The following is a 16,495-nucleotide window of genomic DNA, read 5'->3' as shown; positions in this document are numbered from 1 at the left end:
AAAGCAGCAAAAATATTGTTTTGCTCACCCTGGGGTACAAAGAAGAAATGCAAAAAATAATAAAAAAGATGCTCTAATAATAAGTGTTGCTACTATCTAGGGCTGGGCAATTAATCAAATCATTTTCCATGACAGTGAAGCACCATTCTGATCAGAGTCGGTAAAACAAACTTAGCCCCACTCCGTGCTGGAGCACCAGAACAGCAATGTAACGACCGTGGTCGCAGACCACAGACCCCTCTCATCCTGCCGACATCTCCCTTCCCGGAGATGCCAGCACATGCGGCCATCTTGCCCTGCAGTGACCACGAGCGAGCCCATTCAAAAGCCTTAAAGGGCCAGCGGGCAGACATGTAAAGAATCTACTAATTACTCCCAGATCACCCTGGACTATAAAAAGGGCCCTGCCCTTTCACGCCTTGCCTAAGCGTTGTTTGTATTCCTATGTTAGTCTTGCAAATGGTCCCTTAGGCCTCATTCACACGGCAGGGTTTCCCGGCCGGGTGCCGGCCGTTCATAAATCGGCCGGCACGCGGCTGCATTAGGAATAATAGACCCCTAATGGGGCTATTCACACGACCGATTTTTTGACGGCCGGGAAAACCGGCCGTCAAAAAATAGGACATGCTCTATCTTCGCCCGGGTACCCGGCCCCCATAGAAGTCTATGGGGCCGGCAAATACACGGCCATCACCGGGATGTGTCCCGAGTGATGGCCGAGTTTTCCGGCGCTTGCGCTCTATCTCCTCCTCCTTACAGCGCAGAGTGCATGTGAGGAGGAGGAGTTGATGCCATTCGGACGAATGGCATCGCTGTACACTGTGTGGCAGGGCCGGGGTGTACAGTAGGTGGAAGGGAGCGCTGCGCTGGCTCCCTTCCCCTGCTTGTTATAAAAGCACCCTGGCCCGGCGACACCTTCGATGGCGCCACTAGCAGCTGCAGCGGCTGCTACTACTGTAGCGACGCCACTATAGCAGAGCGGGGAGGTATCTCCCCGCTCTGCTATGTGCTAGCCGCACTTTAGCTCCTTGAAGGAGCGGAATCCCCGTGTGTTCGGGGATTCCGCTCCTGGACAGAGCGCTTTATGTCTCTGTCCATATCTGGGCAGTGACATCAGGGGAAACTCCTGAAGCGGAATCCCCGAACACATGGGGATTCCCCTTCAGGAGTTGCCGCTGATGTCACTGTCCGGATCTGCCCGGCCCGGCACGGATGCAAAACTTAATGCAAACCGGCCGGGCAAAATGGCCGATTTTACCAGCCGACACTCGGGCTCGGGAACGACCCGGTCGTGTGAATCCCGCCTTAGTCGTATCTGGTTCCCAGTGTTCCCGTGCCCCGCTACCTGTATCCCGTGATGTATTTGTTTGTGTGCCCTCTAGTGTTCGAGTCGTGTTGTGCCGTCATACACCACGTCTGGTGTCATCTGCCACGCCTGGTAGCTCCTGCCACGTTTAGCATCACCCGCCGTCAAATTACCATCTGAGCCTAGCCTTGCTACTGTCTGGGCTATTACAGGTACCCTTGTGCTTGGACTTTGTAAAGACCGCGTACACTGTTTGGCCAGCTGCTACTCCGCTACGGCCTAGTGGGTACAGATATCCACAGATTGTGACAAAGCAGAGCAGTGAGTCCAGCATGCGCTCCAGACTCATACATTCCCCGGCCCGCAGGCCTAGCCAGCAACTTCTTTCACAGCCACACTTCCCAAAATTTTCACCCTCCTCACACACCTGCCAGGCCACCTCACTGAGCATTAGGGTTGTCACAGTACCAAAATTTAGACTACGATACGTCGTGTATTATGGTGATTATCGGTACCAAAACCATGCTTACCCAACAATAAAAAAAACGAAAACATTTTTCACATGTGAGCCACATGGTGTTATCAATTTTGAACCTCCATGTGCCTCATATTAGTAGTGATTAACCCCATCATGGGCAACATTGGGTTATGTGTGAGGTACATGATCGGGTTAATTATCATTAATGTAAGGTACCTGGAAGTTAAAATTTAATAACACCATGTGCCTCACGTTAACCCCTTCGACATTTGCCGTAAGTACAAGTCATGGAATGCTAGTGCTTCCCGCAAAAATTTCAAATATGCCAAATAGATGGCACGGGCTAAGGTGGCGGGGCCTAATAGGCTTGCTGTTAGCAGCATTCTTCCCACAGAAATATGGCGTGGGCCCGGGAGCGGAGTGCACGCCATGAACCACAGGTGTCAGCTGTACGTTGCAGCTGACACCCTGCTGTAACGGCAGGGACCGGATCTAGCTCTTTGCAATTAACCCCTTAGAAGCCGACCAAAAGCAACAGTGGAATCTAAGTGGTTTGTGCTAATGGCTGCTACAGCAACTAGAGGCCTGAGGCTGGGTTCACACGACCTATTTTCAGACGTAAACGAGGCGTATTATGCCTCGTTTTACGTCTGAAAATAGGGCTACAATACGTCGGCAAACATCTGCCCATTCATTTGAATGGGTTTGCCGACGTACTGTGCCGACGACCTGTCATTTACGCGTCGTCTGACAGCTCTCAAACTACGACGCGTAAATTGACTGCCTCGGCAAAGAAGTGCATGACACTTCTTTGCAACGTAATTTGAGCCGTTCTTCATTGAAGTCAATGAAGAGCAGCTCAAGATTACAGGCGTCAAAGACGCCTCGCATAATACGAGGAGCAGCATTTACGTCTGAAACGACGCAGATGTTTTCTCCTGAAAACAGTCTGTCTTTTCAGACGTAAAAGCCTCTCATCGTGTGCACATAGCCTAACAATGTCCTCCTCTTCTGCCAAGCACGGAAGCCTATTAGGTCCCACCCGGAGGAGGAGCCTAATAGGCTTGCTGTGTGTGAAAGACTGACTGCATAGGTAGTGCAATGCATTAGAATAGCAATCAGACAGTTGAACCCTCTAGGTTATTTACCCTGTATCCCGTACTATGTGCACTTTACTGCTTCATCTATCTTGATTTGCTGATTTCCGTTATTTATCTGTGTCTGGTGGCTTGTGAAAACTTCTTTCCCCATTTTGTTTGTGACTATATTTTTGCCCCTCATACTCACCATTGTCTTTAATGCGATTTGTACGGTCTTTTTTTTTATATACGATTTGTCTTTTAATGTACACCAATAAAATTAATGCTACTTTTATTCCTATGGGTTAAGCATGCAGTTTCTCTATTGGTGCTCTGAAAACTACTACCAAGCAAAATCCACATGGCACACCCCCCTTCTAAGCCCTACACTGTGGCCAAACAGCAGTTTCCTTCCACATATGTGGCATCGCCATACCAGGGACAACCCTTTTAACAATTTTTGGGGTGTGTTTCCAGTGGCACAAGCTGAAATATTTGTCACTGAAATGGCATATCTGTGGAAAACTTTCAATTTTTACCATCCACAGTGCATTCATTTCTGGAAAACACCTGTGGGATCAAAATGCGGACTACACCTTTTAACCCCTTGTAGCTTCCAAATTGGGATGACTACCCAGGGGTTTCTTTTATTATTTCATATCAGAACCTCTGCAATTGTGAACCAATACTTTGTAAGTCGACAAATTAGGTCTCAATTTCACATATTACTCTTTCACTCCTGAGCCCTGTCGTATGTCCAGGCAAAAAAAATAGGACCAAAACGTAGGGCGTTTCTAAAACCGGGAAACACAGCATAATAATTAGACAGCTGTCTTTTCATGGTGGCGCAAGCTGGTCACCACATATTGGACACTGAAATGGCATATCAATGGAAAAATTGCCATTTTCACTCTGAAAAATCAGGCGAATACTTTTAAGGAGGTCTGAAAATACAACCCTTCTGGGGGGGGGGGGGGGGTTCCACTGTTTTGGTCCCACAGGGGCTTTCCAAATGTGACAGTGCTTAGAAACCAATCCAGGAAAATCTGTGCTCCAAAATCCAAATGGCGCTCCTTCCCTTCTGAGCACTGCCGTGTGACCAAACAGCAATTAATGACCACATGTGGGGTATTTACTTGGCAGAAATTGCTTTACATTTGTTGGAGGGCTTTTTCTCCTTTATTCCTTGTGGAAATAGCATTATATATATATATATATATATATATATATATATATATATATAATGCTATCATTATAATGATATTGATAATGCTCACTACAGCATATTAATTCCTTGTGGAGTGCAGTTTCCAAAACGTTGTTTTTTTTTGGAGTGTTTCCCCTTGTTTTGGCACCACAAGACCTCTTCAAACCGGACATGGGGCCTAGAAAACTCTAAGGCCTCATGCACACAGCAGTGTGCATGATTACGGCACCGACGGGCCGCAGAGTGTCATCCGCGGGCCGTCCGCAATTCACGGACCACGCACACATGGATTTCAATGAGCCCGGGCTCCGGGCAATAAATGGCCCGTGTATTATAGATTTCAGCTCCACTTTGCTTTAACCCCTTAATGACCAAGCCAGATATGTCAAATCTGGTATGCCTGAATTTATCAGAGAATAACTCAGCGAAAGTTTTGAATATCCAAGTAATTCTGACACTGTTTTTTCGTCACATGTTGTACTTTATTTTAGTGGTAAAAGTAGACTGATACGATTTGCGGAAATTAAAAAATAGAAAACATTTTGTAAAAACTAACATTTTCCCTATTTTTAACTGCAATATGTCACATATGTACACACTGTACAATTTTTTAAATTAAATATATATTTCCATCTCTTTACTCTATTTTGGCAGCACTTTTGAAAAAAATAAAATAAATTTTCAGCAATTTCGGGGACTTACAAATTGAATATTAATTTTATAAATTTTGAAGTACATTTTGTTTTCCTGCACCAAGCCAGGTTTTCAGAGGCTCATAGGTCTCAGAATGCTGGAAACCCCCACAAATGACCCCATTTAGAAAACTAGACCCCTTAAGGTATTTACCTAGGGGTATAGTAAGTATTTTAACCCCACAGCTTTTTGCTAAATTTAATTCATAGCAGGTGAGAAAAAATTAAATTTCACTTTTTTCATATAAGTATCAGTTTGAAGACCGATTTCTTTGTAAAGCGAACATGAAAATGAAGCAACAGCACAAAATCTATCACCCTGTTTCTCGAGTTCAAAAATACTCCCATTGTTGCCCCAATCTGCTTATTAGACGTGTGGCTGGGCCAAAAAGAGAGGGAGCGCCCTTTAGCTTTCAGGGCACAATTGAATAAATTCCAGGCCTGAACAAAAAAAAAAAATTAATCTAGTGGTGTAGGGAGCATGCGGACCAAAAATTTTTTCATGGAAGAAATAATTGGTATTATTTCAGACACTATGGGTATATAATGTTTTCTTCAAACTCTTATTACATTTCCAGATAAAATAGAGACGACGTGGTAGAGTTATTTTGTTAGAAATATGCCACATTAACCCCTTAAGGACACGGCCAATTTTGGCCTTGAGGACAGAACTATTTTTTAATATTTCCCACTGCAGCCAGACGCTCATAACTCTTATTTTGTGTACGACGTAGTTGTATGAGACTTGTTTTTTGCGGGACGAGTTGTATTTTATGTAGGTACCATTTTTTGGTACAAATACATTGTTTGATTTCTATAAAATTTTATTTTGGCGAAAATGTAGAAAAAAAAAAAAAAAACAGTTCCGCAGCAGTTTTAAATATTTTTTTTTTACACCATACACCGATCATAAATAATGTTATACATTTGTTGTACAGGTTGTTACGGTCGTGGTGATGCCAAATATGTCTATATTATTTAATGTTTTGGGACTTATATTTAAAAAAAAATATTTATTATTAAAAAAAAAAAAAAAAAGTGTGTTTGTGTATTTTTTATTTATCTATCATCATTTTTTTTTTCATTCATTTTAACTTTTTTTTTTAATCCCATAAAAGGGATCATATTTATCTTTATTTTGTAATTAATATACTGGCATCTCAGCATGCCCTAACAACAGGAAATAAGTTCAGACAGCCCTGGGGTTCTTCAATGGACCCTGGGCTGTCTGGACATACGAGTTGTGGGCTTTGATCGCGTCACAGTTATTTTCTGTGACGCGATCAAAGTGCAGTCCCCTCTCCTTGAACACCGTGATCAGCTTTCATCGCGGCATTCAAAGGATTAACGGCGGAGAGAAGATGTTTCTCTTGCATTACAGCCGTAGCTCCGCTCTCGATCGCGCGCACAGACGGCTGTCACACAGGACGAGAACGCTCGTCCTAATTCGCCAAGTACTTGCCGCTCAGGACGAGCATTCTCGTCCTGTGTCGGCAACCAGTTAATAAATTTGTGCGGCATACAGAAGAGAAGTGAAGCCGTGTATTCATAATGGATGCAAGTCATTATGGACGTATTTGCCTGTACTTATCACTGTCTTGCTAAAGAAGCAGTTGTCCCGCATCTGTGCCATTATGATGTCATTGTGGACAGAATTCTGTCCTAATATAAAATCAGTCAGAGAGGGGGAAAAAACTGTACTGGAGTGACGGGCAAGATCTTCAAAAGAATAGAGGAAAATATATCCAACTATATTGCAAACTCGAGTCTGTTCACTGGATAGAAGAACACCTGCAGGGCTGTCATGACAAGGTTTGTTTTTTTCCAGTGACTGGTTGTACAACGTCTCTTTAGCTCCATCAATCCTTATGAGGGACGAACGTGCCAAGTGACGCGGTACACCATAACAGGCCCCTGCCCGGCAAGGTAGGAACCGCTATGTGCACAAAACAATGGATCACTAATCCCCAAAATGATGTCAGTATTTCCAGAAGAACTGTAACAAAGCCCATGGTGTATTGATAAGGAACAGCTCGATTATTAGAGATCCTCCAAAAAAAAAAAAATATCATGCCCGTATCACGGTACAGAATTAGGAATGTAACAGCTGTATGTGGCAGGACATAGTCATCAGAAAAAGGAAATAAATCCTCAATTTATTCTTGTAACCATTGCTAAAATGCACGACTTCCACCAATTCAGGCCGCAGGTGTTTATCTACTAATAAATGCAAGAACACTTGTGGGGTCCATGTTCTGAATAGACAGATGTGGCTCCTGCACAATCAACTGTATTCATTTGTGAGTGATCAAGTCCAGGATTTAATTGTCCAAGAAATGTATAAAAAAAAAAAAAAATTAAAAAAAGGGGAAAATTAGTTTTACAGTCTGAAATAAATACTTTACTACCTCCCCATGAGAATCCCTCCCTTGGAAAGCCCAGAAACTAAACAAAAAATATGAATAAATGAAATGGACTCCATAAAATGAATCCCCCACCCCACCCTTTTTGGTGTTCCCTAAATTATATATAAAATCAATAATTAGAAACGGTGTGGTAGGTCTCAAAACAGGGGAAGTTGCACAGGCCTGGATTTGAAGGGCACATAGGGCAGTAAAACCGGGAATCGCTCCCCCTTCCATGTTTACTGCACACCCGGCATCTCTTTTGGGGGGTATTCCTTATTCTCAGTGGCAGGGACGGGGTGAAGGAAGTGGCGCTCAGTGAGCCTTTTGACATCCTCTGACTCAAAGGATTCTCCAGGTGCAGGGGAGTCAAACAGGAGGTGCTCTTTAATTTTCTCCTGATATTGGAGGAAACTGAGTGTTCCCTGGGTCTTGTAGAGCACATAGCTGTTATATGTAGCCATCTGGATGAGGTAGATCGCTACCTTTTTATACCTAGTTTTGCGCTTGACCAGGTACAGTTGTAGGACCTGGTCAGATAGATCGACCCCCCCCCCCATGAACTTACTGTAATAAAAAGATAAATAACCACGCAGACTGGTTTCCCCTTATCAGAGGTAGCGCCCCTCTTCCTCACTGCCACTGTGGTGTCCTCATGCACGGTGGTCAGCACTTACACCTTTTTATCACTCCATTTAACAGCGAGCAACTGGTCGCTTGCAAATGAGTGTTGCACTCCTTTCTAGTCGCATGGACACCAGTGGTTGAGGGAAGCTGACTATTTTTGCGTATAATCCCACAGGCCCCTGTATTAGAGGCATGGAAGAACTTATACAGGGGGACACTGGTGTAATAATTGTCGGTGTACACATGGTACCCTTTCTGTAGGAATGGCACCATGAGTTTCCAGACAATTTTCCCACTAATGCCAACATCCTCTGGGCATCCTGGGGGATTACGGTGGCGGTCCCTGCCCTAATATATAAAAAAGGGCCATGACAGCCGCAAATACATGGGTGCTGTGGATATCGCTGGTAGCCCAGTAGGAGCGGATAGAAGTTTTTTTTTTTACTATACCCATGTTTAGGGTAATTCACAAAAGTTTTTCAATCTCACAGACGGTTTTGGGCATCCATCCTCTGGCATAGTAAGACCTTGGATTTTGGGTGGCAAATTTATCTGCTGGACAATTAGTTCCAGGACCTGATCGCCTATAAACAAATAAAAAAAATTATAGGGGGTAAAATTTGGACATCAGTGTTGATGCCTGGAGTCGCTGTAAATGGCGGAATTTGGGGGGGGGGGCGGGGGGAGAAACTGCAGGATCCCACATTGCAGGAGGGACTGCATTACTAGGCCCTACTCCAGACCCTTCACCGGTGACAGCTGCATCCACCATCATAGGGCTGGGGGGTTCAGCCTGCTCTGAAGAGAACATTCTGCGGGTTCCACGATTCATTCCTTTGCTACACTAAACTACCTAATTAAAAAAATTGTTTGTATTTTGAGTGGTTTTCATAAATAGAATATATATATATATATATATATATATATATATATATATATATATATATATATATATATAATCCAAAAATCAGGCAGCACTCCAAGGTATGAGCAAGGTAGAAAAAGGTGCTTTATTGTTCCATATACACACACGACGTTTCAGCTCAACACAGGAGCCTTTCTCAAGTGAGGTAGAAAGAGGTGCTTTATTGGTCCATATACACACACGACCTTTCAGCTCAACACAGGAGCCTTTCTCAAGTGTGAAAGGCTCCTGTGTTGAGCTGAAACGTTGTGTGTATATGGACCAATAAAGCACCTTTTTCTACCTCACTTGAGAAAGGCTCCTGTGTTGAGCTGAAACGTCGTGTGTATATGGAACAATAAAGCACCTTTTTCTACCTTGCTTATACCTTGGAGTGCTGCCTGATTTTTGGATTCTACTACAGCAGCTCTGTTAGCCCTGACCTGGGCAGGTCGGCACCCACCTATGATTTACAAGGCTGTGCGGCTGACATTGTATTTGGAAATAAGTATTTGATCCCTTGCTGATTTTGTACGTTTGCCCTCTGTCAAAGTCATGAACAGTCTAGAATTTTTAGGCTAGGTTAATATTACCAGTGAGAGATAGATTATATTTTTTTAAAAACTGAAAATCACATAGTCAAAATTATATATATTTATTTGCATTGTGCACAGAGAAATAAGTATTTGATCCCCTACCAACCATTAAGAGTTCAGCCTCCTCCAGACCAGTTACACGCTCCAAATCAACTTGGTGCCTGCAGTAAAGACAGCTGTCTTAAATGGTCACCTGTATAAAAGACTCCTGTCCACAGACTCAATTAATCAGTCTGACTCTAACCTCTACAACATGGGCAAGACCAAAGAGCTTTCTAAGGATGTCAGGGACAAGATCATAGACCTGCACAAGGCTGGAATGGGCTACAAAACCATAAGTAAGACGCTGGGTGAGAAGGAGACAACTGTTGGTGCAATAGTAAGAAAATGGAAGACATACAAAATGACTGTCAATCGACATCGATCTGGGGCTCCATGCAAAAACTCACCTCGTGGGGTATCCTTGATCCTGAGGAAGGTGAGAGCTCAGCCGAAAACTACACGGGGGGAACTTGTTAATGATCTCAAGGCAGCTGGGACCACAGCCACCAAGAAAACCATTGGTAACACATTATGCCGTAATGGATTAAAATCCTGCAGTGCCCACAAGGTCCCCCTGCTCAAGAAGGCACATGTACAGGCCCGTCTGAAGTTTGCAAATGAACATCTGGATGATTCTGAGAGTGATTGGGAGAAGGTGCTGTGGTCAGATGAGACTAAAATTGAGCTCTTTGGCATTAACTCAACTCGCCGTGTTTGGAGGAAGAGAAATGCTGCCTATGACCCAAAGAACACCGTCCCCACTGTCAAGCATGGAGGTGGAAACATTATGTTTTGGGGGTGTTTCTCTGCTAAGGGCACAGGACTACTTCCCCACATCAATGGGAGAATGGATGGAGCCATGTACCGTCAAATCCTGAGTGACAACCTCCTTCCCTCCACCACGACATTAAAAATGGCTTGTGGCTGGGTCTTCCAGCACGACAATGACCCGAAACATACAGCCGAGGCAACAAAGAAGTGGCTCAAAAAAAGCACATTAAGGTCATGGAGTGGCCTAGCCAGTCTCCAGACCTTAATCCCATCGAAAACTTATGGAGGGAGCTGAAGATCCGAGTTGCCAAGCGACAGCCTCGAAATCTTAATGATTTACAGATGATCTGCAAAGAGGAGTGGGCCAAAATTCCATCTAACATGTGTGCAAACCTCATCATCAACTACAAAAAACGTCTGACTGCTGTGCTTGCCAACAAGTGTTTCGCCACCAAGTATTAAGTCTTGTTTGCCAAAGGGATCAAATACTTATTTCTCTGTGCACAATGCAAATAAATATATATAATTTTGACTATGTGATTTTCAGTTTTTTTTTTAAATATAATCTATCTCTCACTGGTAAAATTAACCTAGCCTAAAAATTCTAGACTGTTCATGTCTTTGACAGTGGGCAAACTTACAAAATCAGCAAGGGATCAAATACTTATTTCCTTCACACACATATATATATATATATATATATATATATAAAATAATCACATCCCAGATAACCCGCAATCACATCCCAGATAACCCGCAATCACATCCCAGATAACCCGCAATCACATCCCAGATAACCCGCAATCACATCCCAGATAACCCGCAATCACATCCCAGATAACCCGCAATCACATCCCAGATAAGGAGATCACAAGTGATTACGGGCTGTCTGGGATGTGATTACGGGTTATCTGGGATGTGATTACGGGTTATCTGGGATGTGATTACGGGTTATCTGGGATGTGATTACGGGTTATCTGGGGTGTGATTACGGGTTATCTGGGGTGTGATTACGGGTTATCTGGGGTGTGATTACGGGTTATCTGGGGTGTGATTACGGGTTATCTGGGGTGTGATTACGGGTTATCTGGGGTGTGATTACGGGTTATCTGGGGTGTGATTACGGGTTATCTGGGGTGTGATTACGGGTTATCTGGGGTGTGATTACGGGTTATCTGGGGTGTGATTACGGGTTATCTGGGACGTGATTACGGGTTATCTGGGACGTGATTACGGGTAATATAGGAACGTAAATATCTGGTGTGTTTTTCACAGTGAGGCTGGGTTCACACACCCTATTTATGGACGTAATTCTGGCGTTTTAGCCCCGAATTACGTCCGAAAATACGGCAGCAAACATCTGCCCATTCATTTGAATGGGTTTTACGATGTTCTGTGCCGACGGTCATTTTTTTTTACGCGCCCGTCAAAAGACGGCGCGGAAAAAAGACGCCCGCGTCAAAGAAGTACCTGTCACTTCTTGAGACGTAATTGGAGCCGTTTTCCCTTGACTCCATGGAAAAACAGCTCCAATTACGTCCGTAATGGACGCAGCGAAAAGCGCCTGCACTTGCCATTACGTCTGAAATTACGGAGCGGTTTTCTCCTGAAAACAGCTCCGTACTTTCAGCCGTAACGGAGGCTGCGGTGTGAACATACCCTCAAACAGCACAAGATTAGTATAGTAACTCTCTCTTCCTCTCACAGATCAACTACAGTGAGAGGAGGGAGGGAACCAGCACAAATCCTGTGCTGTATTTTGTAAATATGGAACTATGGTCACTGATAGGTATATCACAGTGACTATATGATCAGGGATTATAAGGGTCCCTGATCAGTTTCTATTTACAGGCAGAATAGCTGCCTTAGACTGACAGCACATGCGTGCGCCATTTTTCTTTCCCCCCCCCCCCCCCCGCAGTTTGGGATGGGGGACACGATCAGTGGCAGCAGGAGCCTAACAAGCAGTTTTTTTTTTTTTATCTCCTCTCACCTAACATACATGGTGAGTGGATTTAAAAAAACTAATTTACATTAGCACATACAATGTAACGGCGGTCGCCGGTACTCGTTGAATACTGGCGATCGCCGGTATGGGGACCTCAAACAACGGTCCCCAGTCACTGCTCCAAGCCCTCAGCTACCTCCGGTAGCTGAGAGCAGGGTGCTGACCCACCCCCAGGCGGCGCTACTTTATTCTAATGCAGTGACGTAGAAAGGCAATTGCATCGGAATAAAGCCAGTTAGTGACCGACGTAAAAACACAATGGGGCGGTCACTAATGGGTTAATTCCTGTGAAATGCCTAAAGAGTTAAGAGCCTTTCTAAATGTGGTTTTGAATACTTTGAGGGTGCAGTTCGGATTTATTTAACATAATGTTTTATGTGATTTTACACAACTTGTCAATTAACTTTAATTACATTTGTTTTTGCTTTTTAGGATAGTCTCTATGCATCCTGTATACATAGAAGTTGTATCTCGCTGTCAAAGTCAATTCTGTCAGGTCAGCAGAACTGTCGGCTAGGCTGAAAGTTGGTCCTGACACGCAGGATCCTGCTCGTAACGATCACATCTAATTCTCTTACTGTCTTATGAGTTGTTCTTTAGAGCCCCAGCTAAGCAAAGATGTCAGACTTTAGCATTTGTTTGCACCCCCAACACACACATAAATCAGTACCCTCACTCCCTGTTGACCCTCACCACCTAACACTTTGCTGTTCCTGTTACCAGCATACGTTAGCCTCAGGTTAGCTTAAAGTCTATTTAAACCATGGAAAGGCATTTTTTTTTTTTTTACATTTCAAAGTCAGTCACATTGTTTGGTGCAACTTCATAAATTGTTTTTATTAAAAAATTATTTTACTTTGAAATACAGCTGCTCTGTATAGAGAATATAGAGCAGCTGTATCTATCACTATTCAGTGAACCCATCAGTCCCGCAGACCTGACTGGAAAAGGATTTAACGCTAGATACAGCTTCTCTGTGTAGAGAATACAGAGAAGCTGTGTCTCAAAAAGTAAAACAATTTTTTAATAAAAACTAATCATAAAGCTGCACCAATCACACTGACCTTTTTATTAAAAAAAAAAAGAAAATGCTTTACAAAAGGTTTACATCGCCTTTAAATGGCAGTCTTCTACCGTGTTTCCCCGATAGTAAGACACCCCCGATTGTAAGACGTATCGGGGGTTTCAGGGGGGTCGGCTAATATAAGCCGTACCCCGAAAGTAAGACATATGTCTTACTTTCGGGGAAACACGGGGGTATTGCCGCCTCCTGCCCACTTCCACTCCCACTTAACGCCGAAGGACGGATATATCCGTCCTCAGCAGCTGCTAGTTCGCGCCGGAGGACGGATATATCCGTCCTGTGATAGCGCGGGTACTGAGACTGTACCCACGCGATCAGCGGCAGGAGCACGGCTGTTATACACAGCCTGGCTCCTGCTGCAACTGCCGGAATCGAAGCGCGCGCCGATTCCGGCAGTTTAACCCATTAAATGCCGCTGTCAATAGTGACAGCGGCATTTAATGTGTTTGACAGAGGGGAGAGCTCCCTCTGTCACCCGATTGGCACCCCCGCAAACAAATCGCGGGTCGCCGTCGGGTTTCCATGACAGCCGGGGGTCTAACAAAGACCCCCAGGTCTGCCTTCAGCATCTGCCTGTTAGGCGATGCCGGAGGCATGACCTAATAGGTTGCCTGTCAGTTTTACACTGACAGGCAATAATGCTTCGGTATACTAAGTATACCAAAGCATTATATATGCGATCGGCACATCGCATAGTGAAGTCCCCTGGTGGGAAAAAAAAAAAAATGTAAACCAGTTAAATAAAGTTTGTGAAAAAAAAAAAAAAAAAATTTTTTTTGCCAATGTAAGACATACCCCGAAAGTAAGACATAGTGGGGCTTTTGGGGATAAAAAGAAAGTAAGACACTGTCTTACTTTCGGGGAAACACGGTATATATTTTTTCAGCCTTCACTCCCAAGTACCTCTGCTGCTGTCTCATCATTCCTAGTCACCTCGCTGGCCCTGATGTAGCTCACCCACCCTCCAGGTGCCTGTCCACCCACTATGTGCCTTGCTGTTCTGGTACTGCCTCCCTACATGCCAGACATGTCCCTGCCAACATAGTGCCTTGCTGCCCCTGATGGCACATCTGCACCACCCAGGTGCCTTATAGTGCCCCTCTAGCCAACAGGATCTTCCCCACCCACCATGTGACTCGCTGTCACTAGCAGCCCCTCCCCACCTCCAACACTTGTCATGGTTTTGTTTTTTTTAACTTATTTAACAAAATATAGAGATTCAAATCGAAAATAGCCCAGGGTTGAAAAACAAAAAAAAAACTAAACTACATTTTCGGGCAGTCGCCCAGCCCTAAAGGACAATTCTAGATTTTTAAAAAAAAGAAATATTTAGAATTAGATTTGATTTTCTTATTGGCCAGCACTACAAACATCCTAAGTGTTCAGCCATCTTTCTTTGATGCACTTTTTTTTTTCTACTCTCATACATATTGAAGAGTTCATACGTTGCGGATTTGATACAGATCTTGGCTTTTGTATTGCAATGGGTAAAATCTGCGACGAAAACTGCAACGTGTGAACTCAGCCGAAGATTGAAGGGGTTGTCCAGGCAAGGGGGGGTGGTTTTTCATACTGATGACCTATCCACAGGACCCCCACCGATCATATACGGATGACCTATCCTAGGCCATCAGTATGAATCCCCCTTCTTAAGAATATTAAAAATTTGGAAAAAAAACAAAAAAAAAACCGTTTACTTGTACGAACAATGGCTGGGAGTCTATAAATAATAACAGCCATGTTATAATTGCATTTAAAACGTACTATCACGGTCAGTACCAATATGAAGACGTGTTGTCCGGACTGCCATTACAATTATGTGCAGAAATAGAATAGAATACAGCATGGTACTGTACGATGCATGGTCACCATGTAAGCCAAACAGATGCAGGCAGCATAGGTGTGTGCGCCCACTGAGTACCACGTACCCGATATACTTTACATGAAAACTTGGTAGATAGTCAACTATTCGTTGCCACCAAACCTACCTTGGCTTCTCTCCCAGCCAGGACAATACTGATTTGTCGCTTTTCCGCTACAGCGTACGCCGGAAGCAGTGATGCTACACGGTAACTCCGAAACACACTTTCCTGCTGCGCTTACTACCGCCCACCTAAGACTTACAGCCAATTAGCAAATGCTAAACGAAGCACCAATAGCATTCTACTGTTATTTACTACGGCGCTGCTTCATATGAGACGATGATTTGGATTGGCCAGTGAACTTCGCGTTACGAATATGGTGTGGAAGCTGCGTTATTTTCGATGATTGGTTGAGGTGAGGGGTACGTATTTCACAGATACGTGTGCGATAGGTTGACCCTTTCCTAACGTTACAGCCTAAACGAAAGTCAATCCATAAATAAATGTTTCTAGGGGTTGATCTTGCTTTAATTCTCCAGATAATTTCATCTATCATTTTTTTTTTACCCTAATATACATATTTACAGTATGTGAATCGATTCTTTAGTGGCTGTGCTGCAGGAGAAAGCGCCGCCTCGTCACTGCCTGGTCTGACGAGCTGCGCCCCATTCTGTCCCGGCTTCCCCACAGAAATGCAGTTCTGCACTGAACAAAATGATACAGTATGGAACAGCAGTTCCGTGGGGAAGAAGGACTAGTATAGTGCCACATCGCCCTGCAGATACCGCCGGGGCGTAGCTGGGGGGAAGGGGGGCATGTGGCCCGGGCGCAACTTAGAGGGGGGCACCCCCTCCTGCACTATAAGGGTATGTTCACATGCACTATTTACGGACGTAATTCAGGTGTTTTAAGCCTGGAATTACGGCCTAAAATACTGCTTGAAAGCATCGGCAAACATCTGCCCATTCATTTGAATGGGTTTTACGATGTACTGTGCAGACGGTCATTTTTTTTACGTAAAAAAGATGCCCGCGTCAAAGAAGTGCCTGTCACTTCTTGGGACGTAATTGGAGCCGTTTTCCATTGACTCCATAGAAAAACAGCTCCAATTACTTCCGTAATGGACGCTGCGAAAAGCGCCTGCACTTGCCATTACATCTGAAATTCAGGAGCTGTTTTCGCCTGAAAACAGCTCCGTAATTTCAGCCGTAACGGACGTGCACGTGTGAATATACCCTAAGGCTGGGTTCACAGGACCTATTTTCAGACGTAATGGAGGCGTTTTACTCCTCGAATTACGTCTGGAAAAACGCCTCAAATACGTCGGCAAACATCTGCCCATTACTTTCAATGGGCTTTACGATGTTCTGTGCCGACGAGCTGTAATTTTACGCGTCGCAGTGAAAAGACGGCGCGTAAAATAACATCCTCGTC

The 16,495-nt window shown here is 44.2% G+C and overlaps 1 protein-coding gene across 1 annotated transcript in view; it reads right to left on the bottom strand.

Annotated features, from left to right (window-relative positions):
- Positions 1 to 15,323, bottom strand: part of CEPT1 (choline/ethanolamine phosphotransferase 1) — a 198,338-nt gene extending 183,015 nt beyond the window's left edge. The window contains exon 1 of the mRNA XM_075853544.1: positions 15,188 to 15,323. The gene's annotated coding sequence lies outside the window, so the exon portion shown is untranslated. The remainder of the gene's footprint in view (positions 1 to 15,187) is intronic.
- Between the last annotated feature and the right edge of the window lie 1,172 nt (positions 15,324 to 16,495).

Source organism: Rhinoderma darwinii, chromosome 2 (assembly GCF_050947455.1).
Source record: "Rhinoderma darwinii isolate aRhiDar2 chromosome 2, aRhiDar2.hap1, whole genome shotgun sequence".
NCBI lineage: Eukaryota > Metazoa > Chordata > Amphibia > Anura > Rhinodermatidae > Rhinoderma > Rhinoderma darwinii.
Note: the sequence above shows the minus strand (reverse complement) of the source record. Positions and strands in the feature narration are given on the sequence as shown.